We start from the raw sequence: 25,245 nt of genomic DNA on the forward strand, positions 1-25,245 counted from the left end.
TTAACAACAAATAATAGGAATAACCATCACATTATAATCCTCCTACGGCTGAACGGACGAGCATGTTTGGAAAGAGGAGTATTCGAACCCTCGGCTCTCAGATTGCGTATCAGGTACTCTAACTATCTGGCCATGTATGCTCTACCTGATATATGAAACTTGCCTGTAGCTAATGTGATTCTTTATAACACCATCTGATACATGAGACCTACCTGTGGATATCTTGATCTGTTATAACACTTCCTGATATATGAGACTTGTCTAATGTTATCTTGATCTTTCATTACATTACTTTATATATGAGATTTGCGTTTGGTTATCTCGGTCGTACATGACAATATCTGATAAGTGTGACATGTCAGTGGTAGTTATGTTTCTTATTCATGCAGAATACAAGCAAATGTATTTATCACATGATCCTTACAACGTATTCGTTCTTCGATGTTTCGCAAAAACGTTAATAAGTGATTGTAGAATGTACAGTATTTTATATTCATCATGCCAGTTTGAAAAGCAGAAAAATAAAGTATAACTACAAATACAATCTTCTAACTGGAGAACGTAAATAACTGATTACTCAAATTTTCAGTACGTCACCGAAAAATACAAACTGTACATTTTAAATGCAAGTATTTCGTCATATTAAATAAACAGAGAGGGCGCTTTGCTCAAAGTTAAAAACCCGTATCGCTAATCGAAAGCTACACACTGGATGGGAGGCACCCAGTAAGAATGAACGAAAAAGCATGTATTTAAAATTTGATTGAAATTAAGTTTTAAATTTCATAGAATACAATCGCAACTTCCTAGAACATTTGTTTTAGCATCATCCAGTAAAAGCTGAATCTTCATAACTGAGAGATCTCATACGTAAGTTTTTAGTATATATATATTAACGAAGTGCTGAGAGCTCAGTTTTTTATATTTTTCTTGTTGTTGTTTGCATGCCCACAAATAAACTCATATTTATACATATAGTAAACGAGAACAAGTCTAAGAGAATCATATCGTTTAAATTAATAGCACATTATTTGAGACTCAGCAGATAGCCCGATGTGGCTTTACTATAAGAAAATACACAGACACACATTATTTGAAATATATTTATTTTGTTATACACATATGTATAACAGCCATTAGTAAACTCAGTAATGTTTGAATTCACACACTTCTCTATAAGTCATTTCACTTTATTAATATGAAGAACAACATTCGGAGAATAAGATGAAATGAAATCTAACACAACAGTGTTGATAATGGAACAATATTTTAGATAGCGGACCTAGAAGAGACGTTTTGGTGCAAAATATTAGATTTATAAATAGAGCTTTCTGTAATTTATAGTCTTGAGGTCAGGCATATTGGTATCAGAACAGTAGTAGACACAGAAACTGGTTTTTTTGTGTTTCTAAGAGTTTAACCAAAATAACCGTCCCAGAAAACACAGTTCTGTATACTAGAACTTTGCACCAAAATGTTGTAATTGAGACAAGTGTGGTAATGCCAGACTTTTATCATAAAGGATAATTCTAGAAAAACAGTTGTTAAAATCGAAACATTGTCCTAAAGACCAATTATAAAATCAGAGATATTGATGCCTAAACACTGTCGTAAACGATAGTTTTAAATTTTATGTCAGAACATTGTGTTAAATTGTAGTCTTACGAACAAATAAATTAATAACATGTGTTTATAAAATGTTATTAAAGCGCTGATTTAACGCTATGTTAAATACTAAAGCTAGAATTTGAAGTGTTGATTTCAAGAATTTGTTCAAGGTAGCAGATGTAGAAACATAAGTGTTCAAGCAGAATGTTATCGTTAATGTAGAAAGTCGTTTTGATTCACTTGTATCTGTGTTGAACTGCAGCTATATAAATAGTTGTTTTGATTCACTTGTATCTGTGTTGAACTGCAGCTATATAAATAGTTGTTTTGATGCACTTGTCACATTTTTGTACGGTATTTTGCTTCTCATATGGTATTGGTCTGAATTATACTTGTACGTGATAAATCTGTTTTCTGGCAAAATATAAAAACTTTCCATGATCAATGACTTTTAAATCTATCCCTAAGATATCACATACAGCTGGGTACCATTTGTCATAATGATACTTTTCCTAAGAGTTTTTGATACATAAAAAAGATTGAGAAAGATCCTGGCAATTCTACAAGAAACATAGCTGTTCGAACCAGTCATCATGGCATGAGATTGGAAATCAGACACAACTCTACCTCCACTACTTTAAACACTATCCACTGAAAACATGGCTGTTCGAACCAGTCATCATGGCATGGGACTAGAAGCCAGACACAACTCTACCTCTACTACTTTATACACCATCCACTGAAAACATGGCTGTTCGAACCAGTTATCATGACATGGGACTAGAGGCCAAACAGAACTCTACCTCTACTACTTTAAACACCATCCACTGAAAACATGGCTGTTCGAACCAGTCATCATGGCATGGGACTAGAAGCCAGACACAACTCTACCTCTACTACTTTAAACACCATCCACTGAAAACATGGCTGTTCGAACCAGTTATCATGACATGGGACTAGAGGCCAAACACAACTCTACCTCTACTACTTTAAAGTAGTCAATGCAGCCGCAGCTGTATTTGTTGTTAACCACCATGCATCTAAGAAACTGGTGAACCTGACACTCATGTTATTCAATAAGATACGGACAAGTAAAAGTTCTCGCCTGAAACAACACATCTAGGATAGGTTCTATAAAAGAGGGTCTTGTGTTTCAACATTGCAGTAATATATTTATCGTTTCTTTCAACAGATATATTATTAAGTTTTGTCTGATACACACAACAAAGTTTCGTGTTGCTCTTCTGGAATATAATAATTGAACTTGAACTAGAAAGTAGTAGTGATGGTTCTGATCTAGCTGCTACTTGACATGCTCGTCTTAGAGATGATGCTATGATATACTAATATCTTCTACTGTAAGGATATTTCATTTTCAACACAGTGCTATACTTAACACTTCAGTCAGGTGTAACAGTTGGATACAGGTACATTGTGCAAACAAAATCTCCACATAAATTCATATGTTCATTCATTTGACCTTACTGTAAAGCTGGAGATCTTAATATTGTTATATTTGTTAATCTTTTTGGAAGCTTACGCGTATCGTTGTGCGAGATTGGTTGACTTTACTATTTAAAATAATTCTATGATACCTGAGCTTTAACTAAGGTTGAGGACTCACTTGTTCCAGTGTAAATTCTTGTCTGAAGTCTAGAATTAGGCATTTTTTCAAATAACATTGTTAAATTACTTAATGCATTATTATACAAAGTTAAAAATGTCAAAACTTTCTGATATCTCAAGAGCTGTTTTACTTTATAGAAAAATAAAAATCAATCATACTGAGTTAACAGACCCTTGTTACGCTCTCGTTTTGTTTATCGTTTTATTAGTCCTTATCGCATTTGATGTAATCTCAACTTCTCATATAGGTTTTCAATTTTCTTATAAATCATCATGAAAAAGATGTTTGCAATAGCATTGCAGCAAAGTATTGGGGTAGAATAACTCAGTTGCATGTTGAATCCATCAAACAGAACAGTTCTAAACCTACTCCACTGATGCCATAGTAGCTATGAACTATGACCTTTAGAAGCGTTTACAGCAATGCAGCTGTTGGTCAAAATTTCGGCTGAGACTTGAATTCGTTACAGTCCTCCAAGGTTGCTTAAGGTCAGGGACAGTAGCTACTGTTGCATCTGATACTAGCTTCTCCTCCTCACATACATAGTTTGATGAAATCTCGAAAACTGTTATCTGTCTCTAGGACTCGTATTTGGAAATTCCTTAAAGAATTTGTTGACTAGCGTCTCCTATCGATAGACAGTGCGCATGCTTAAGAAAATCTTTTCATGCGACTTCATTACATTACCAGCACAATCTTATATATTCTCAGGGTCCCTAAATGATTGAATTTGAGGCAGAACTTACTAAACTTCTCATCATGAAATCCTTCACACCACTAACATTCTGACATGATGTAGAGAAGTAACTACGACTAGCGTTTCTATCGTGAAAAAGAAACTTAATTAATTTTAGAGAGAAGCCTTCTTCTTTTTCCTTGATTATACGCAAGTGTATTAAGACCAGGATTTTATATTTTATGATTTATGATAAACCTAAAAACGAAGGAATTAATAGAAAGACATTATCCTAAATGATAAATCTAACATCAGACGTTCTGATGCCAGAACATTATCCTAAATGATAGATCTAACATCAGACGTTCTGATGCCAGAACATAATCCTAAATGATAGATCTAACATCAGACGTTCTGATGCCAGAACATAATCCTAAATGATAGATCTAACATCAGGTTCTGATGCCAGAACATTATCTTAAATGACAGATCTAACATCAGACGTTCTGATGCCAGAACATTATCCTAAATTATAAACCTAATAATAAAAGTGTTAATGTCAACACCATTTCCTATATACTAAATTATAAGCAAATTTTAAAATGCCAAAGTTTTATCTTAAATGTTAATCATAAAATCGTAGGCCTAGAAAAACATGTTTATTCAATTTTGCGCAAAAATACCCTAGGGCTATTTTTAAAAGCCTTTTCTAACTTTTGAATTGAGATGACAGTTTAGACAAAAGGCAGCCAGTCAACAAAACACCCCCGCTGCCAACTGTTGGGCTAATCTTCTCACACGCTGCCAACTGTTGGGCTAATCTTCTCACACCGAAAAATTTGGTTTTGTCAGCACTCTTTTTACGTATCCGGGATTTTTTTGTTTTATTTGGAGTTAATGGGACTCAAACGTCGGGGTCTCAGATCCCAATTCGACATACTATTGTCCTCCCAAATAGATTCTTAATGTCAGCATTTTATTCTACAATTTAGTCATACAAACCGACAAATAATAAATCTACAAACAAACGTATTGAAACCAACATTTAATATCAAGTAGGAGTCCATTCGAGAAACAGCTGTTTGAATGCTAGAATGTAATCCTGAATGGTAGAAGAACATAAAAGTGTTTATATCAGAATTTTATCCTAAATAGTAGTCTTCAAAATAGTCCTATTGATTCCTGAACTTTTCATGAAAACGATAATAATCATAAAAGCATGAATATATATACATGTGTGTGTATGTGTTTCTTTTTTTTAATAATGTTAAAAAATGTATATTTAAAGCATATGATTATGAACGTGTTTAATGTTATGAAAATAAAATACAGTATTCACTTTTAGACGAGAAAGTATTGATATCAAGTCTTTGTTTTTTATCGCAGGAATGTCGCACAAACATTCTTATATGAACTAATAGAAAAAAAAATCACCAGTTAATCAACAACACTTACCGCCAACTCTTGGGCAGCTCTTTCCTAATAAAATAATAGAATTTGATTGTCACTCTTACAACGCATCCATGAGTCCAATGTTTGAAATACATTTTTTCAACGAGCTGCGACCCGTGATCTTCGGGTTCATGATAACTACTAACTCACGCCTTGTTTTGTTTGTTTGTTTTTTGAATTTCGCACAAAGCTACTCGAGGGCTATCTGTGCTAGCCGAACCTAATTTAGCAGTGTAAGACTAGAGGGAAGGCAGCTAGTCATCACCACCCACTGCCAACTTTTGGGCTACTCTTTTACCAACGAATAATGGGATTGACCGTCACATTATAACGCCCCCACGGCTGAAAGGGCGAGCATGTTTCGGCGCGACGGGGATGCGAACCCGCGACCCTCAGATTACAAGTCGCACGCCTTAACACGCTTGGTCATGCCGGACCTAACTCACGCCTTAACGTAGGCTAGAAAGACTCAAATTGTATTTTTTTTTTTTTTCATATCGTTCACATGTTTGTTGTTGAAAAGTAAATAGTTACACCCACTTCTAAACTAAACTTCATTACTTGTTCATTTTGGGTTTCATTCGTTTTCAAATTTCAGTTAGTAAACAACGAACACAACCTAAATAATGTTCTTTGGAAATAAAAAAAGCAGTAATAATTACCCAACCTTTCTTTAATAAGAAACTGAATTGAAATTTATCCTTTACGTATTAGTGCCAAATGACTTAGAAATTTTAATAGAGACAAAACATGCACATACTGAGAAGTTCTTAAACTGAAGTGAATTGATCAAATAAGCCAGAGGAGATTTTCAAAATCCAGCAGTTTGACGTAACGATTAAAAATATATTTTAAATCCTAGTAGGCTAACACAAAAGTGAGTAGTATAAAAATCTGGTAGGCTGGCAAGTGTGGCTAAGAAAGAGATTTTAAACTCACAGAAGACTTGCACATTATCCATTATGGAGTGCTTTTATGATATAATAGTGTAACATAACGTAACAAATTAAGGGTCTATAAAGTATAGCACAAGGGTTTCGAACATGCTACCCGTGACATAAACCGCTTATGAGATAGTTTTCAAATGACGTCATGATTTTGTACTCTTGTTCTCATCCACCATTTTGTGGGTCAAACAACAAGCCTTAGTTGAACAAAAGTGTCATGAGTAACAACTGTCTAGTTCAAAGTTACGATTGAAATATTAAATCTATAAAAGTGACTCAGGTACAAGGCGGTAGTTTTTCAAAATGTTGTCCTTTCAGATATAGCTCTTGGGCTGTGGATAGGACGATGCTCTGAATGGCTTAGGTTAAAGTTTAGAAACTCGTTGCTGCTCTAAACACTTTTTTGTGCGATTTTTCAGCTTCTATAGAGACGGGCCCGGCATGGCTATATGGTTAAGGCACTCGACTTGCAATTCGAGGGCTGCGGGTTCGAATGCCCGTCACACCAAATATGCTCGCCCTTTCAGCCGTGGGGGCGTTATAATATGACGGTAAATCCCACTATTCCTCGGTAAAAGAGTAGCCCAAGAGTTGGCGATGGGTGGCGATGACTAGTTGCCTTTCCTTTAGTCTTACACTGCTAAATTAGGGACGGCTAGCACAGATAGCCCTCATGTAGCTTTGCGCGAAATCCAAAATAACAAATAGAAGGAAATAAGTACGTGAAAAACATGGCGCCAAAACTCACGTTCCTCTACAACGATAAGCAAATGCATTTTATTATTAACATCTGAAGATCATTCTTAGAGAACGACTTTAACTCACTTCAAATGTTCATGTAATGTATATTTATTTACAACATCTTCTTTAATTACTTCTTTATGATGTAATATTGTAAATGTATATGTGTGTAGAACAACAAAATCATTGTCTGTTTCATTTTGAGGAGGGAAAGATAGCTTGTCAGTGCCGTTATTGTGTGAATAGGTTAAGTAAAACAAACGAAGTGTCACGTAATACTATATTGATACGGTTGGTGTTCTTATGTATGTTAAGAAATGTATAAGTTTTTTATAATTAGATAGTGTTCCTATCTTATATATATAAACTTTGTATATAATTAAAGTTTGCCGGCCAAACAAAAGAATTAGAAAGAGTGAGTAAAGTGAAGAATAACCTAATATAATCGTGTTACAACTGACATGAGCTACTTAAATGAAAGGAATAGAGAAAAAAGGCAATTCGTTAGTTAAATAATAGTCATTCAACAGACGAAATATGAACACAAGTAACCAGAAAGAACATTAATAGAGACAGACTGATAGTTCATGAAAAATATTGAAACTTTAAGGGAAAAAAAAAGGTATACAGATAAAAAATAAATCAGCTAATTAAATTTATGGCCCCCCTGTTAGTACAGTAGTAAGTATACAGATTTACAACGGCAAAATTAGGAGTTCGATTCCCCTCGGTGGTCTCAACAGATAGCCCGATTTGACTTTGCTATAAGAAAAAAACACAAACACACAAATTTATAGAGAAAAAGAGAAAACATGAATAAGACAATGGAGTGAAATAAACAGTAGACGACAGTCAGTAGAGAAATGGAAAAAATAGTGTTTAATGCGAAAAAAGTATTTTATATTTTTAAAAGAGGGAGACAAATAGTAAATATTCATTAATGAAAATAAAGACAGTCAGCTGAAGGAATGAGGACAACTAGTAGACAGATTGTGAAGTCAAAAGGAGAGAAACCCGTCAATACAGACTCGTAGAATCATTGTGTTCCCAGTACTGACAGAGAATCAATAACAAGTTTTAACGGTAAAATCATGGAACCGATTAATGGGAAATTCAAACATTACAAATCAAAATAAATACAGTTAAACACCATTTAACCATACATGTACAACAGTTAAATTGGCAAGCTATTTTCTTCATCAGTAAACGTCATTTAAATATATCATCTCTGAAAAATAATTAATGATTAACTTTAGCAATGTTCCTTGAAACACCATTAACCTCAGGTGATCAGGATGAAGATATTGCTCTTATCTTGTTTTGGCTCTTGCTAACAGCTTTCAGGCGCATTACTACTGATTTCATCATTACGCTAGAGTAAAGTAACGGTTATTAGAACAAAAGGGAATTCCTCAATAGCTGTAGTTTTAATTACATATCAAATCGGTCTGGAGATGGAACTATGAGCTACTAAAGAGTTTGTACGTGAAATGAACAATAATACCTGAGAGCCATTCTGCAAGCCATTTTGCCGCGACTAGGAGTTATGTTTATGACACATTCACATAAAAGCAACAACAACATATTTTGTAAGCATTACGTCGAGAGCGGCTTAAATAGATGAATACACAAAGAAAATAATTTTATCTTAATGACCAACATACAGAGTTAGGACAATAGAATGTTTTCTCATTCATTCCTGTTTGTGGGATTTATTCTTCCATGTCATTACAGAATGTAAATTTGAACACAATGATAACGTTTCAATGATCATTGACAACTGAATAGTCTCAAGTGAGAATACTTACCATTCTTTATAATTTCCATATATTTGTACCAAGGGCATGTCATCAGTGTTTTATCTGAATGAATATACTGATCATATTTATGGTATGAAACAATTGTAATGGCATTTCATGCAATGTTTTAACTATATAAAAAGAAGATAGAGTTTCGTACCAGTATATACTATGATAAATCAATTTGATAGCACTGCACAAAAAAACTTGGATAAAAATATTGTGTTGAATATTATATATGAAGTTTTGTTGCCATACTACGGTCCAAAAAGCATAAAATATTGTCAGTAGAACAGACAGATTGAATAAAATCTTTACTTGATTGCTGCAGACCAGAAACATTCCGAAAGAGTAAAGTACACATTAGACCTTGAGACCGAGACAGGTAAATCTGAAAATAGGAAAGGAAAAGGTAGAACACCTAAACTCAATGATACAGATGTTAAATATCTTCGTTTATGCATCCTCCGGTACAGAAGGAAGACTAACACTGATCTCAAGCACGAGATAAACGTTTATGTAACAAACGACAGAAAAGTGTCCAGTTACACTGTATAAAGAAGACTCAACAAAAATGGAATATTTGGTTGTGTAGCAGTTAAAAAAGAAACAACTTTTACTTCTATCTCCAGATATTGTCAAGAGACTGAAATTTGCCAACAAGTATAAAACTTGACTGTTGATAATTGGATAATGTTGCTATGGACTAATGAGTCCAAGTTTGAAATATTTGATACAAATCGCAAGTTGTTCATCCGGCCGAAGAAATGTGAAAGATACTTATTTATAATGCACAGCACCTGTATAATGAAGCATGGGATAGGTAGTGTGATGGTTTGGAAGTGTCATTTTGCTAAGGCGACAGAAGATACTTGCAAAATAAATGGAATAATGGACCAATACAAATACCAACAGTCACTGATCCGTCATAGTAAATCCAATGGTTTGCGTATTATTGGTAAATGATTCTAATACCACGAAGATAAAGAGCCAAAATACTCATCCAACCTCTGTAGAAATTATTTAACTAAAGAAGAAGATGCTGGAATCATTCAAGTGATGCAATGTTTCCCACAAAGCCCCGATCTCAACACAATTGAGCAAATCTGGAGTTTGATGGATCAAAAACTTGATAAATCAAAAGTTACTTCCAAACAAACTTTACGGGAATGTATTAGAGACATTTGGAGTAAAATCCAAAAGAACGCTTTGATTAAATATGTTGCAACAATGCCTGAAAGACTCTGCAGTTATTAAAGCAAAAGGGGGACGTAAAATATAAATTGTTTGCTGAGCTCAAGCACTTCCATTGAGTTTTTCAAATAAAATTTTGATGTTTCACCTGTGATTTACCTTCCATTGTTTTTTTGAAAGCAGACTGAAATCTAATTTTTGACTTTGTTTTAACACTTTTATACAATAGTATAAATTATTATATTTTGACGTTTCTTCTTGGACGTCGAAAGATGAGTTTAACAAACGTAGATTTTGATTGTTGGTGGTTTTTGAGCGCAAAGCTAAGCAACCTGGTATCTGTATTCTGTTCACTCCGGATATAAAAAACTAATTTTTGATGACGGAGAGGGTTATAATTATCTTTCTACCATCTACAGTTTAAAAAAACGATGATTTATGAAGAATGGCTGTTGTGCACTGTTATATTTGTTGCGTACTGGTGTAGATGTCTCTTTGTTGTTAACTGTTGAAGAAGTTTATTTGCTGTGAACTCTTCTAGAAGTTTATTTGTTGTGTACTATTGTAGAAGTTTACTTGTTGTGTACTGTTGTAGAAATTTATTTGTTGTGAACTGTTCTAGAAGTTTGTTTGTTGTGTATTGTTGTAGAAGTTTATTTTTTGTGAACTTTTGTAGAAGTTAAAATCTAATAGACCTATTAAACGCTAAAAGCTGGTAAAAATGATAAACCAATAGGCCTAACAAACTAATAAATAAACCTAAGTTTGTGTCCGTTTCTTCGTATCTCACAGTTACACATTCCTCATACGTTTCCGCATTTCTTGACTATCAGCACTAAACTTGACACAGTGAGGAAGAGCATAAGGGATGTTGGACCCTCATCTGATTTTACTTTGATATAACTCTTGGAAACAGCATGTCATTTTTTTTCGAGCATTGGCAGCTTTATGTAAACAACACTAAACTCGCATGTAGCTTCCGAAACAAAATTAAACATTACATTAAATAGAATTTATATGGGCTTTCTGACTTATTCAGATCTAAAATACTTTTATACAGCTCGATTAAAACCATATTCTTATCTCTATATGAATACTTTTTGAGACGTTTCTGCATACGATCTTGTAAATTAATTGATACAGAACTGTAGTTGAATAAAATAAGGTATGTTTACATAAACACACCTCTAGAAACAGGGTTTCGATATTCGTGGTGGGCAGAGTATAGATAGCACATTGTGTAGCTTTGTGCGGAGTTCTAAACAATAAATTAATCAACTGCATATCAGATAAGTTTGCCAACTTTACATTTACTTTATATCACAATAAACTGTTATAAACACTATTAGATTACAACTTACAGTTTTAACAGTAAGATTAATTTTGAAAACAGGTAACACGTTTCTATCACTATTACCATAATTATCAAGTACACAAGTTTTTAAATTAACATTGAAAATGCGACAATGTATTTAAATTATAGAATTAATTTTAGTTATTTATTTGGCCCCCTGGTGGCACAGTGGTATGTCTGCGGACTTAAAGAAAAATACCGTAGAACACAGATAGCCCATTGTGTAGCTTTGTGCTTAACTCAAAACCAAACAAACAGTTACTTATTTATATAAATATTAATCAACGTGAATTGTACAATTATATATCCAAGGCTAAACACAAAACAGAACAAATAAAAATAAACTATAAAATACTTTATGTAAGATATTTGCATAAGTTTAGGAATGTGAATTAACGATCAAAGATATATAGAGAGAGATGTGCCTGGGTGTTTGTTAATTGTAAAATGTTTGATTTTATTAATAAAGCTTCTCTGATTATCCTGGCCTGGCATGGCCAAGCGCGTAAGGCGTGCGACTCGTAATCCGAGGGTCGCAGGTTCGCGTCCGCGTCGCGCTAAACATGCTCGCCCTCCCAGCCGTGGGGGCGTATAATGTGACGGTCAATCCCACTATTCGTTGGTAAAAGAGTAGCCCAAGAGTTGGCGGTGGGTGATGATGACTAGCTGCCTTCCCTCTAGTCTTACTGCTAAATTAGGGACGGCTAGCACAGATAGCACTCGAGTAGCTTTGTGCGAAATTCCAAAACAAACAAACAAACAAGCATTAAAAGTGAGCCAGTCTGTTTTAGTGTAGGTGTATGCGGAGGGAGTCACGTACGCCACGGCAGGGTGGCGCGGGTGAATCATACATGACATGGAGAAGTGGTCACTGGTGATTTCATCATGTACTTTAAAGTTAGATATTCTGTTACCATGTCCTTGGGTGCGATGATGAAATCGAGTACATCGTATGAGCCGTTGGCGACTGAGAAGTGTGCGAGCCGTTTTTACATATATACAGTAACAATGTGCTCAAGCAATGGTGTTGACTAACAAACTGATTATCCTTCTGTTAAGGTCAAGCTCATGTTTTAGTTCTTTGACGTTCCGTTCAGAAAAAAAAAACTGTGTTATTTTTTACTCATATGATATGGGCTTGGATTTTGATGTTCTTTAGGAACCATAGGAAAAGTTCAAGTGAAACTTTTAAAATACTTTAAAGAAAAAACGCAGAAAAGTCTCCGTAAGAAAGAATTGAGCATTCACAATAACCTTGCAACTTAACTACACCCGAAGGTTACAACGTACTTTTATCATTCATACATAAAATCAGTTATTAAAAAGGCTTAACTATCAGTTGAAAGCTAGACAGAAAACTATTAAAACTTCGCATGTAAGACAAAAATCAAACACAGACCAGGCACTTCTCCCCATTCCAGTGCTGGATTTAAAAACTAATCTTGAAGACTTCTGCGGGAAAATAATAATAAAATCAAATCTCAAACACAATCAAAAGCAACTAATTCAAATCCAAAAACGACAACAACAAGAATCCACATCTAATTCATCTGAAGACAAAGAACAGCCCTCAGTAACATTCAACATTCCAAAAAACGAGGACAATTTAATGAAGCAATTTTCCTACCAAACCAACTCAGCAGGTAGATAGTCCAATGTGTGTTTGCTATAAGCAAAACACAAAAACACACACCGACCAAACCAAGATGAGATCCATTAAAAAACTTCCAAGATTAATTTGATCAAAAAATTTCAAAAATACTAAACAAAATAAAGCCTATAAAACAAGGTCTGTCATCAGCAGAAAGAAAAGGTATAAACTTCTTAGGAACAACAAAGAAATTTTCATCCAAAAAAGCGATAAAGAAAACTCGATCGAGATTTTAACAACCAAACACTTGACTAATGGTAAATATATTGAATGATACTTCTGACTTTACTGAGACAAATACTGACCTTAACCCAATATACAACAAAAAATTGAGAAAACAACTCAAAATACTATTAGAAGAAAAAACAATGATCTCTGCATTTTATAATTTTTGCATACAAACCAACCTAGAAGACCAAAAATCTACGGTTTACCAGAATTCCATTAAAGTTTAATAACCATAAGTCCAATTACGTCTTCTTATAAATCTCTAAACTACAACCTTGGTAGATACTTTAACTGGAATTTGGAACCTTATTTTTCCTAAATAAGCACTCAATTAAAAAACACTCTACACCGTCTATAACACTTACATAGTTTAGACAGTAATGTCATTATGTCCAGCTTTGATGTCGTAAACCTATTTCCTCAAATTCCTTGTCATGAAACAATATAACGTACTACAGAAACTGTTTCACATGGTCCAAAAATAAAACAGGAACATCTGAATGAATTGTTACACTTAGCCACATTTATTTGTTTTCAATACAAAAATTTGTAATTCTTTCAGTTACACGGATTTGTCATGTAAAATCCTGTTCCAGGTACTTTGGCCGTTCTTTTTTTACATCACATAGAACAACATGCTATAGTCACCTTCATATACAACTAAACGATGGATTTTTCAAACGTTACCATCACACAAAGTTCCCAAAGTTTCACCACTAAAATTCATAGAAAAAAACACATACAACGCAAATTACATAAACTGGTTTTTTAATCATGTAAACCACCACAATCTAGGCACTATAAAATTCTTCCTAGGTTTAACATACATCATATGCAGCACAAAAAACATAGATAAAGAAGTTATACACTTAACTCAATGTTTCATTAACATTAACCAGTTCTTACTAAAGTAAATATAAAAACTGTTAATAAGTTTTAAAAAACCACAGACAAGAGACATTTAACAAACAAACCCAAGCACTCTACGAAACAAATAAAACCTAATTGCTTTCATCATCCCATACATAGCAAATATTAGCGTACATCTATCAGAAATTTCTAAAGACTAGCACATTAATAAAACGCGGCCCAGCATGGCCAGGTGGCAGTCTGAGGGTTGCGGGTTCGAATCCCCTTCACACCAAACATGCCCGCCCTTTCACTAACTAAACTAAACTAAACTAACGTGGCAGGGGTTCAGTTTAGAGAGAGAAATCAGAAGAGTTCTCTCCCCAACCGGGGTGTTCAGGAGCGTTGTGGTTCCTCTTCGTCCCCTTTCGTGGATTGTTATTAAGATTAAGTGGTAGTTTTTTTGTTTTTTTTATTTAATAAATTAATTATTGTTATTATTCTTGACTTTTTGGGTGGAGGATGACTCTCTAAATGTTGTCTTGGGTGGAGGCAAAGGCAGCAGCGGAAAGAAAGGCCGGGACCTGTCTCGAAAGGAAGAAGTTGAGCAGATGTGAACATGAATATAATTCATTCAAATCCAGATCAAATCAAACGGCACGATTCAGGGTCTGGCAAAAGAGTTGCCTGGGCTGGGATCTAGAACTCCAATGCCTAAAGATTTTGATGTGGGGGGAAACGGGAGTGCCCCGAGAAAACCCACTTTCACAGGACAGGCGCCGAAAGTTTTGCCTGTCGTGTGCCCTGTACCTGAAAAAAAAAAGGAATTCATGTTAATAACATGGATTTTATTTATTTAGATTCTTTGTTGAGTGTATTGTGATTCTTAAAATATGTTGTAAGGTGATATGTATTTTGTTGGTGCACTTGATAATTTGTGTAGTGATGCCGTTAGTTTGTTTCTATTTTCTGCTTTTAGATAATATTTGAGAGAAAGTTCTGTTATTCTATCTCTTATAGTTGGTAAATTACTAATTTGGTGTAGATAATTTGTTGGCGTAAATGATGGTAGGCTGAATGCAGATTTTAATATTCTGTTTTGTTGCACTTGGATTTTTTGGAGTGTGTTGTTTGACATGTTGTATGTTACTTGACATCCGTACTCTATTAGTGGACGGATGTAAGCCTTGTATATTTGTATAATGGTGTTCGGTGCGCATTTCGATTGTTTACCAGTTATAGTCTTTAGATATGAAATCCTTTTTATGATTGATGAGTGTATATTGTTTATGTGTTTTTTCCATGTTAGTTTTGTGTCGAAAGTGACGCCAAGGAATGTGATGTTTTTGCTCATGTTAATGGTTGTGTTTCCAAGTGATAGTTTTATTTTTTCTAGATTTTTTCTTTGCTTCTTTAGTTTTCTATAGAAGGTGATTGCTTGTGTTTTAGTTGGATTTAACACGACTCTCCACTTGTTGCTCCATGTTGAGACGTTGTTTAATGATTCTTGTACGCGGGACATGGCCATTACTGGGTTTCTGGAGGTGCTCCAGTTTGCGATGTCGTCTGCGTATTGTGAATTGTGTGTGTATGTTAGATTTGTAAAAGGTATGTCACTGACGAAAATTATGTATAGAAGTGGAGAGAGGACTGATCCTTGGGGCACTCCTGCCGTTATATTAAATAATTTAGATATAGTTTTATTGACTTTTACTTGTGCTGTTCTATTGGTTAAGAAATTTGAAATCCATTTGACTATCGTGGGATTTATTTGTAGGTGATTTAGTTTGTATATGATGGCGTTGTGCCAAACGCTGTCGAATGCTTTTTTGACATCTAGGAATACCCCGATGGTTACTTGATTGTTGTTGTAAGCTTTGTAGATTGATTCGGTGAGTCGTGTGAGGTGATCTGTTGTTTGTCTATTTTTTCTGGAGGCATTTAGAGATTCTGGAAGGATGTTGTATGATTCGCAAAAATGGAGGAGACGGTTGGAGATAATTCTCACTATCAGTTTGCCAAGGCATCTTAACAGACTGATGGCCGCCCTTTCAGCTGAAAGGGGGGGCGTTATAAAGTGACGATCAATCCTATTATTCGTTGATAAAAGAGTAGCCCAAGAGTTGGCGGTGGGTAGTGATGACTAGCTGCCTTTCCTCTCGTCTTACACTGCTAAATTAAGGACGGCTGGCTCAAATAGCTCTCGTGTAGCTTTACGCGAAATTCAAACCAAACCATTTTCACCCGTGGAATAAAAATTAAACACATATTTAAAAAATGTATAATGAATCCATCTCATCAGAAAACGTTTACAAAGTACAGCGTAACAGTTGTCCAGCCTTTTATGTAGGTGAAACACGACATAATTTGAAGATCAGGTTAAAAGAATACCAAAAACCTCAAGTTTTCTGAACAGAACGTAGCAGTACTAAAACACAAAAAAACAATTCCCCAATTAACGAACACCCATACACATCTCTGTATGTATCTTTGATCGTTAATTCCTCACATATTCCTAAGCTTAAGCAAATATTTTGGATACAATATTACATAATTGTTTTCGTATTTAGTCATCTTTGTATTGTGTTTTTTTGTTTAATCATACATAAACAATCTGTAAAATTCACGTGGATTTATAGTTGCATGAATGAATAATTATAATGAATTATAGAGTTTAAATATATTGTTGAATTTTTATTTAAATACGAAAACTTTGTTTACTGAAATATTAACGAACTGAAGTATTGGTGCATTGTTTGGTGTTTTTATTGTTTTGGTAATGCCAAGGAATGAAAGACTGCTATTTGAAAGGGTAACTTAGTTACAACTATCAAAATAGTTCAAAAATATTCTCAAGAAGAAAGGGAACTCTGTCATTGGTCGTAAAAACAAAACAATAATCCTGTGACCAAACCACCCACAAAGTTGATGCTCTCGTTTGGAAACAACAACATCTCTATTTCTAAGAAGGTTTAAGACGATTAGAAAGAAGATCAGGAGCTTTACACGAAATGTGATGATATTCAACTTGAACGTTTAAACAGTTAAAACGTGACTGGCCATAATGAACTTTCTAGAAAGCAGTTGACTTAGTCATGTCATTCACGATAGACGTATATATTTCTTTTAAGTGTTGTCAGATATTCACATATTTAAAATCTCATATCACTAGGCTTCCTACAGTATTAAAAGAAGTATATAGTATTTCAAACAATACTACATTGTGGTGACTACCTTATCTTCGTGACAAACATTTAGAAATTCTATACGGTTATCCCTAACAAGACTTACGTGTTGGTATTAACATTAAAAAAAATGACCATGAAATACAAAATTAACAAGACTAAGCAACTAGACTATTGTTCTCAAGTTAAATGATTTTCATTTATATAATTTGTTTTATCTATAAATTAAATTGGTTGCTGTAAGAACCAGAGTGAGCCCTTCGCACGCCACAGTTTTTAACAGTTGCTTTGATGTAATCGAAAGCTACGTATTTTAAATGTATAAGTCCATTTTCAAATCCCAAAGTAATTTGTCAAACTCAGAATACTTTTTCTCTAACAACATCACATTTAAAACTGTAGTAGATATACATGTTTTCTTGGAAAACAAAGGGCACCTTGAACGCTTGGTATCTGAAGTCAGGACAGATGATCGAAATGTTTCGCGTGAAAGTGTTTTTAAAAATCAAACACGAAACAACACATTTCTGTGTTTTTAAACAACGACGTTCTTACAATAAACATATGTTTTTGTTTTCTTTCAATGAAGTCATATATTTATGATTTATTTGTATATTATTCTTCCTATGATGCTATTTTCGTTCTTTCTTCAAACATATTCTTAGGCGGTTAAGGCGCTCGACTCGTAATCTCTTCATTTCATCAAACATGCTCGACCTTTCAGCCCTGGAGGCGTTATAATGTTACAGTTAATCCCATTATTTGTTTGTAAAAGAATAGCCCAAGAGTTGGCTGTTGGTAGTGAAGACTAGCTGCTTTCCCTGTAAGTTTACACTGCTAAGTTAAGGATGGCTAGTGCAGATAGTCCTCGTGTAGATTTGCGTGAAATTCCAAAAACAAACAAACTAATATAATATATTTCGCATTTTATTCTTTATTTTCCTATTGAACGCCCTCCCCGAGGGGCACAACGGTCTATCTTCGAATTAACAACGCTAGAAACCGGGTTTTAATATCCCTTGTTGGCAGAGAACAGATATTTTGTAGTGTAGTTTTATGTTTAATTGCAAACAAAACTAACTTTTAACGTGAGTTCTTATAACTTTAATATTCAAGGAGCACAAAAATAACCCATTGTGCAACTTCAAGAGTTGGGCATGGTCTTATAGTTAGGGTAATCGATTGTGAACCTTAAGGCTCACGGTTTACGTCTCGTTGCCAGAATGACGTGTATGCGCTTTGAAGCCGATAGTGCGATCAAATAAAAGTAGTCCAAGAGGTGGCACTGGATGGCGTTGATCAGCTGTCGTCCCTCTATTCTGTCAGTTCAGAATGAGGGTAGTTCTTATGTAGCTTTGTCCAAAAACTAACAAATTCCGATATTATACATATACTTCAATAAATTTGTATTATCAGTTACTTCAGTAAATTTTATTTTATAACATGATGTTTTAATCAGTATTTCATTTAACACCAGTGCTTGAGCATATTGTAACTGTATATATGTAAAAACGGCTCGCACACTTCTCAGCCGCCAACGGCTCATACGATGTACTCGCACCCAAGGACATGGTAAACAGAATATCTAACTTTAAAGTACATGATGAAATCACCAGTGACCACTTCCCCATGTCATGATTCACCCGCGCCACCCTGCCGTGGCGTACGTGACTCCCTCCGCATACACCTACACTAAAACAGACTGGCTCACTTTTAATGCTTGTTTGTTTGTTTTGGAATTTCGCACAAAGCTACTCGAGTGCTATCTGTGCTAGCCGTCCCTAATTTAGCAGTGTAAGACTAGAGGGAAGGCAGCTAGTCATCACCACCCACCGCCAACTCTTGGGCTACTCTTTTACCAACGAATAGTGGGATTGACCGTCACATTATAACGCCCCCACAGCTGGGAGGGCGATCATGTTTAGCGAGACGCGGGCGCGAACCCGCGACCCTCGGATTACGAGTCTCACGCCTTACGCGCTAGGCCATGCCGGGCCTTACACTTTTAATGCCTCTCTGGACTCTTACCTACCCCATCCAATTGAACATGCTAACAACAAAACAGAACTAGACAATTATGTTGATCAAATGACAGAAGCCATAAAGAAAGCCATAAAAAACACAATTCCTAAAACAAATAAAAAGCAATCACTTATTCAATGGACTCTAACACCAGAAATTCACACACTAATAATAAAACGCAGACAATTAAGACGAACGCACTACGTTACACGCGATCCACACATTAAAACAGAAATCAATAGAACAAATACAAAAATTAAACAAGAAATTAAAAAAGCAAGAGAAAACAATTGGCAAAACTTCTGTAAAAACTTAGAAAAAACCAAGAACAATCCAAAAGAATTCTGGAAAAAATTCAAGAGTATTGCTTCAGATAAAAACACAAATCACATGCTACAACATATCACACACAACAATAAAATCGCAAGGACAGACGTAGAGAAAGCTGACTTATTAGCTGACTATTACAAATTCTCATTTAGCGACCTAAACTCAGTAGATTTTGACACACAACACCAACACCATGTAAACAACTTCATAAATACAAACCAAGCTTTATTCTCACCACGATTCCCTGGCGAGACACTAGAAGCATACTCAAGTTCAATCAATAGAAAAATAACCATAACCGAACTAAAAATTAATATCAAAAACTTGAAGAACACTTCCCCCGAACATGACCAAATACCAAATATTATTCTGAAAAAAAGCTCCACTCTCCTACTACAACACCTCACAAACATCATGAACATTTCACTAGCGACCGGGTACTACCCTGACACGTGGAAAAAAGCCATCATAACAACGATCCCCAAGAAACAAACTAATAGAACAAATCCAGATAATTTCCGCCCCATCAGTCTGTTAAGCTGCCTTGGCAAACTGATGGAGAGAATTATCTCCAACCGTCTCCTCCATTTTTGCGAATCGAACAACATCCTTCCAGAATCTCAAAATGCCTCCAGGAAAAATAGACAAACAACAGATCACCTCACACGACTCACCGAATCAATCTACAAAGCTTACAACAACAATCAAGTAACCATCGGGGTATTCCTAGATGTCAAAAAAGCATTCGACAGCGTATGGCACAACGCCATCATATACAAACTAAATCACCTGCAAATAAATCCCACGATAGTCAAATGGATTTTAAATTTCTTAACCACTAGAACAGCACAAGTAAAAGTCAATAAAACTATATCCAAATCATTTAATATAACGGCAGGAGTGCCCCAATGATCAGTCCCCTCTCCACTTCTATACATAATTTTTGTCAGTGACATACCTTTTCCAAATCTAACATACACACACAATTCACAATACGCAGACGACATCGCAATCTGGAGCACCTCCAGAAACCCAGTAATGGCCATGTCTCGCGTACAAGAATCACTAAACAACGTCTCAACATGGAGCAACAAGTGGAGAGTCGTGTTAAATCCAACTAAAACACAAGCAATCACCTTCTATAGAAAACTAAAGAAGCAAAGAAAAAATCTAGAAAAAATAAAACTATCACTTGGAAACACAACCATTAACATGAGCAAAAACATCACATTCCTTGGCGTCACTTTCGACACAAAACTAACATGGAAAAAACACATAAACAATATACACTCATCAATCAGAAAAAGGATTTTATATCTAAAGACTATAACTGGTAAACAACCGAAATGCGCACCGAACACCATTATACAAATATACAAGGCTTACATCCGTCCACTAATAGAGTACGGATGTCAAGTAACATACAATATGTCAAACAACACACTCCAAAAAATCCAAGTACAACAAAACAGAATATTAAAATCTGCATTCAGCCTACCATCATTTACGCCAACAAATTATATACATCAAATTATCAATTTACCAACAATAATAGATAGAATAACGGAAATATCACTCAAATATTATCTAAAAGCAGAAAATAGAAACAAACTAACGGCATCACTACACAAATTATCCAGTGCACTAACAAAATACATTTCACCTTACAACATATTTCAAGAATCACAAATTACTCAACAAAGAATGTAAATAAATAAATCCATGTCATTAACATGTATTCCTTTTTTTTCAGATACCGGGCACACGACAGGCAAAACTTTCGGCGCCTGTCCTGTGAAAGTGGGTTTTCTCGGGGCACTCCCGTTTCCTCCCCCCCACAGCAAAAAACTTAGGCATTGGATTTCTAGATCCCAGGCAACTTTATTGCCAGACCCTGAATCGCGCCGTTTGATTTGATTTGAATTCTATTCATGAATTGTATTCATGTTCACATTTGCTTGACTTCTTCCTTTCGGGAGAGGTCTCGGCCTTTCTTTCCGGTGCTGCCTTTGCCTCCACCCAAGACAACATTTAGAGAGACATCCTCCACCCAAAGAGTTAAAAATAATAATAATAATTAATTTAAAAAAAAAACACTTATTCCTAATAACAATTCACGAAAGGGGACGAAGAGGAACCACAACGTTCCTGAACACCCCAGTTGGAGAGAGAACTCTTCTGACTTCTCTCTCTCTAAACTAAACTCCTGCCACGTTAGTTTGAGTTTTGGTTTGAGAAAATATTTTACGTAGAGGAGCGAACAACGTTTCGACCTTCTTCAGTCATCGTCAGGTTCACAAAGTAAAAGGTAACTGACCGGAAGCTGACCACCTGTTTGAAAGGGGTTGTGTAATTGAGTGTCGGCATGTAGAGGGCGGTGTTAGATGTTTGAATATGTAATTTTATATTATTAATTATATTATTTTTAATATAGGTATAAAGGTGTTCCTTTGTATTGGTTTATTTTGGGTTTAAGTCTTTGTATAAGTAAGGCTTCTTTAATTTTGTGTTTGTTTATGTTTGTTTTTTTATTTAGTATTTGAGTGTTTTCTATGGTTATGTTGTGTTTATTTGACTTGCAGTGTTCGAAAACGTGTGAAGGTGACTTTTTATGTTCTTTGAATCTGGTCTCCATTTTTCTATTTGTTTTTCCAATATAGAAGTCGTGGCAGTTATAACATTGTATTTTATAAATAATGTTGGTGTGGTGTTTGTCAGTGTAGTTTTTACATAGTATAGACCTCAGATTTGTGCCTGGTTTTTGAGTAAATTTGATATTAACTGGAATGTCATATTTTGTTACTAGTTTTTGCGAAATGTTGGTTATTTTTCTGCTGATGTCGAGAATATATGGTATGCAGCAGTATATGGTTTCGTGATTTTTTGATTCGTGAGATATATTTACTTTTCTTGGTTGATTTTGCTTTCTGTGTAGGTGTGTGCGTATAATGTTTTCCACGGTTTGTGGAGGAAACTTATTGATGTTGATGAAGAATTGTTTTATTTTGTCTAATTCATCGTTAATTTTATCTGGTGAGCATAGTTTTATAGTTGTGTTTATTTGGTTTCTTAGTATGTTGAGTTTTTGTTTTGTTTCATGTGCTGAGTCCCAAGGAATGTATAGTCCAATGTGGGTGATTTTTCGGTGGATTTCTGTTTTAAATTGTGCATCGGTTCTTGTAATTTTGAGTATAATTTAACTATTTCATCCAACACCATTGCCTGAGCATATTTTAACTGTATTTCCCTTAACAATATTTTAGACCTGTGTCTTTCTTCCAAAATATTCATCCATTTACGTGTGTCTATGTTGTATTCACCAACATTATCCAACCTCTGTTTTTCGTTTAGTGTATTGTGTAAACAAATTATTTCTTATACTTTTTGAGGTTGTTTCATCATAACGTACAATTTTTAAGCTGTTATTACAGTATAAAATATCTAGAAATCATTAAATAGTTGGAATGCAGCTCTTTATGTAAAGTTTAGAGATTGTTTAACCATGTTTATATATCTCTCCTGTAAACTTTCACAATAACCATGATAGGCAAGTCCAGGTAAACAAGTAATGAGTCATTACCTTTTGCATGTCGTGTCATCTTTTATCCTTGATAACTTTTTAATGGTAGTGGAAACGTGGTCTATATGGTTCAGTACTTTTTCGACGAATCAAGCGATGTCTTTTTCCAGGCATGAACATAGTAGTTTTTCAAAATAAGACTGCGAGGTGCAAAGCCTCCACCATAGAGTTTTAAAGCCCCAACAGAAACCTATAAAACCGTATGTCTTCAGTAATCATCAAGGTATGTTTTCCAGCTAAACCCAATTTCAACCAACCCATAGTAGCGGCTTAAAATTGAAAATAAATACAGTTCCCTACATGAAAGGCTAAAAATATCAGGTTTGAACAGCGGCAGATTTTAAGACTATAATTCCTTTCCATTTTATGTGTTGGTGGTTGTGAAGGAAACGTAGATTCACCAGAAAACTCAACTCATCAGTCTAAAGCTAAAAGCAGCTCCCTAGTGTGCGGTTCTGTTAGCTTTCATCCTTACTTATTTAGTTTAGCAACCGGAAGACATTACACTAAAAAGATGATAGTGCAGTTTTAAAGTTACACTGTGTTAAAGACGTTGTGATTTAACATAAGGAAATAAATGTGCTTCCAAAAGTTGTCGCACGGTATTTGAGTGAACATTTCTTTTCCTAATAAGATAAATTTTCTTAATGATTCTTGTAGACACACACAAATATATACATGTACATACATGTGTAGAGAAACATATGCAAGTTCTACATAAAAATAGAATATAGAAAGTTTATAATTATTATTACTCTTCACTAGCTCCCTGTTTCCTTCTCTGTTTTATCCTATAGCTTTTAATCATCATAATCTCCTTTTTTCTCTCTTTTTCAATTTACGTGGAAATTTTATCTCATTCTTGTCACGATTCATGTTTTTTGTTGTTGTTGTTGTATTATTTTGTGTGTATTCTAAGGCCCAAAACGTAGCTTTAGCGTTGGGTGCTCTTTTTTACTTTCGCATATTACATCTACTTTTCCACAGTTCATAGTTTGACAACAGAGCACAGAACCTCATATTTTCAGACTTATCGGTGAAATTTGTTGATTCTTCTATTGCAGTGGTTCCCAACCTTTTTTATGCTCCGCACCCTTAAAAAAATTTAATATGTTGTGGCACCCCTCACAGTAATTATTTATTTAAAAATAAAGGTGAAGATGGCCAAACCAAATGTTATCTCGCACCCCTTGGGAGTGCGAAACCCCTTGTTGGGAACCACTGTTCTATTGGCCAGGTATTTTTTTACATAAAACGATTTCTCAATCCACAGTATTTCCACATTAAGACTACATCCTATTGTCTTAAAGTCTTGGTTACCTTCTGATGTTCCACGTTGAACAAGAGACTGTTGTTATTTTGGTGTCTATAATTACATTATTTAATGTGTCTCAGAAGTTCCAGCTGGGTTCTCTCAAATACAGATAGTTGTGACGTGTCAGTTTTTAGTATATTTGTTAATACGTGGGATCTGTAATTTACCTAGTCCACTCATTCCTAATTAAGTTATGACTTCTTGGCGGTTAATATTTACTGTATGTTCTCTATAAAAAGATGTGATAAACTTGTTGTCAGAAATTTCAGGAATTTGGAATAAACATACTTAAAACTACAAAACATCTTTTGAAAGAATGAAAATAAATAGTAAATTGTGTGTTAAAACTCAATCAAATTCGTCAATATCGAAATCAAAGTAAATCAAATAGTATTACAATCTTTGTCGTTGTAGCATTTGTCTGTTTGTTTTTAAATTCCGTGCAAATCTATACGAAGGCTATCAGCACTAGCCGTCCCTAGGCCCAGCATGGCTAAGTGTGTTAAGGCGTTCGACTCGTAATCTGAAGGTCGCGGGTTCGAATCCCCGTCGCACAAACATCCTCATCCTTTCAGCCGTGGGGACGTTATAATGTAACGGTCAATCCCATTATTCGTTGGTAAAAGAGTAGCCCAAGAGTTGGCGGTGGGCGGTGATGACTAGCCGCCTCCCTCTAGTCTTACACTG

At 34.9% G+C, this 25,245-nt stretch overlaps 1 pseudogene across 1 annotated transcript in view; it reads left to right on the top strand.

Annotated features, from left to right (window-relative positions):
• Positions 1-705: 705 nt before the first annotated feature.
• The window catches only part of LOC143236613 (neuropeptide CCHamide-1 receptor pseudogene), a 37,372-nt pseudogene continuing 12,832 nt past the window's right edge, over positions 706-25,245 (top strand). Inside the window, exon 1 of the transcript XR_013019600.1 lies at positions 706-870. The product of XR_013019600.1 is annotated as a neuropeptide CCHamide-1 receptor pseudogene (transcript). The remainder of the gene's footprint in view (positions 871-25,245) is intronic.

The sequence above is a fragment of the Tachypleus tridentatus genome, chromosome 13 (genome assembly GCF_004210375.1).
Source record: "Tachypleus tridentatus isolate NWPU-2018 chromosome 13, ASM421037v1, whole genome shotgun sequence".
In the NCBI taxonomy this organism is placed as follows: Eukaryota; Metazoa; Arthropoda; class Merostomata; order Xiphosura; family Limulidae; genus Tachypleus; species Tachypleus tridentatus.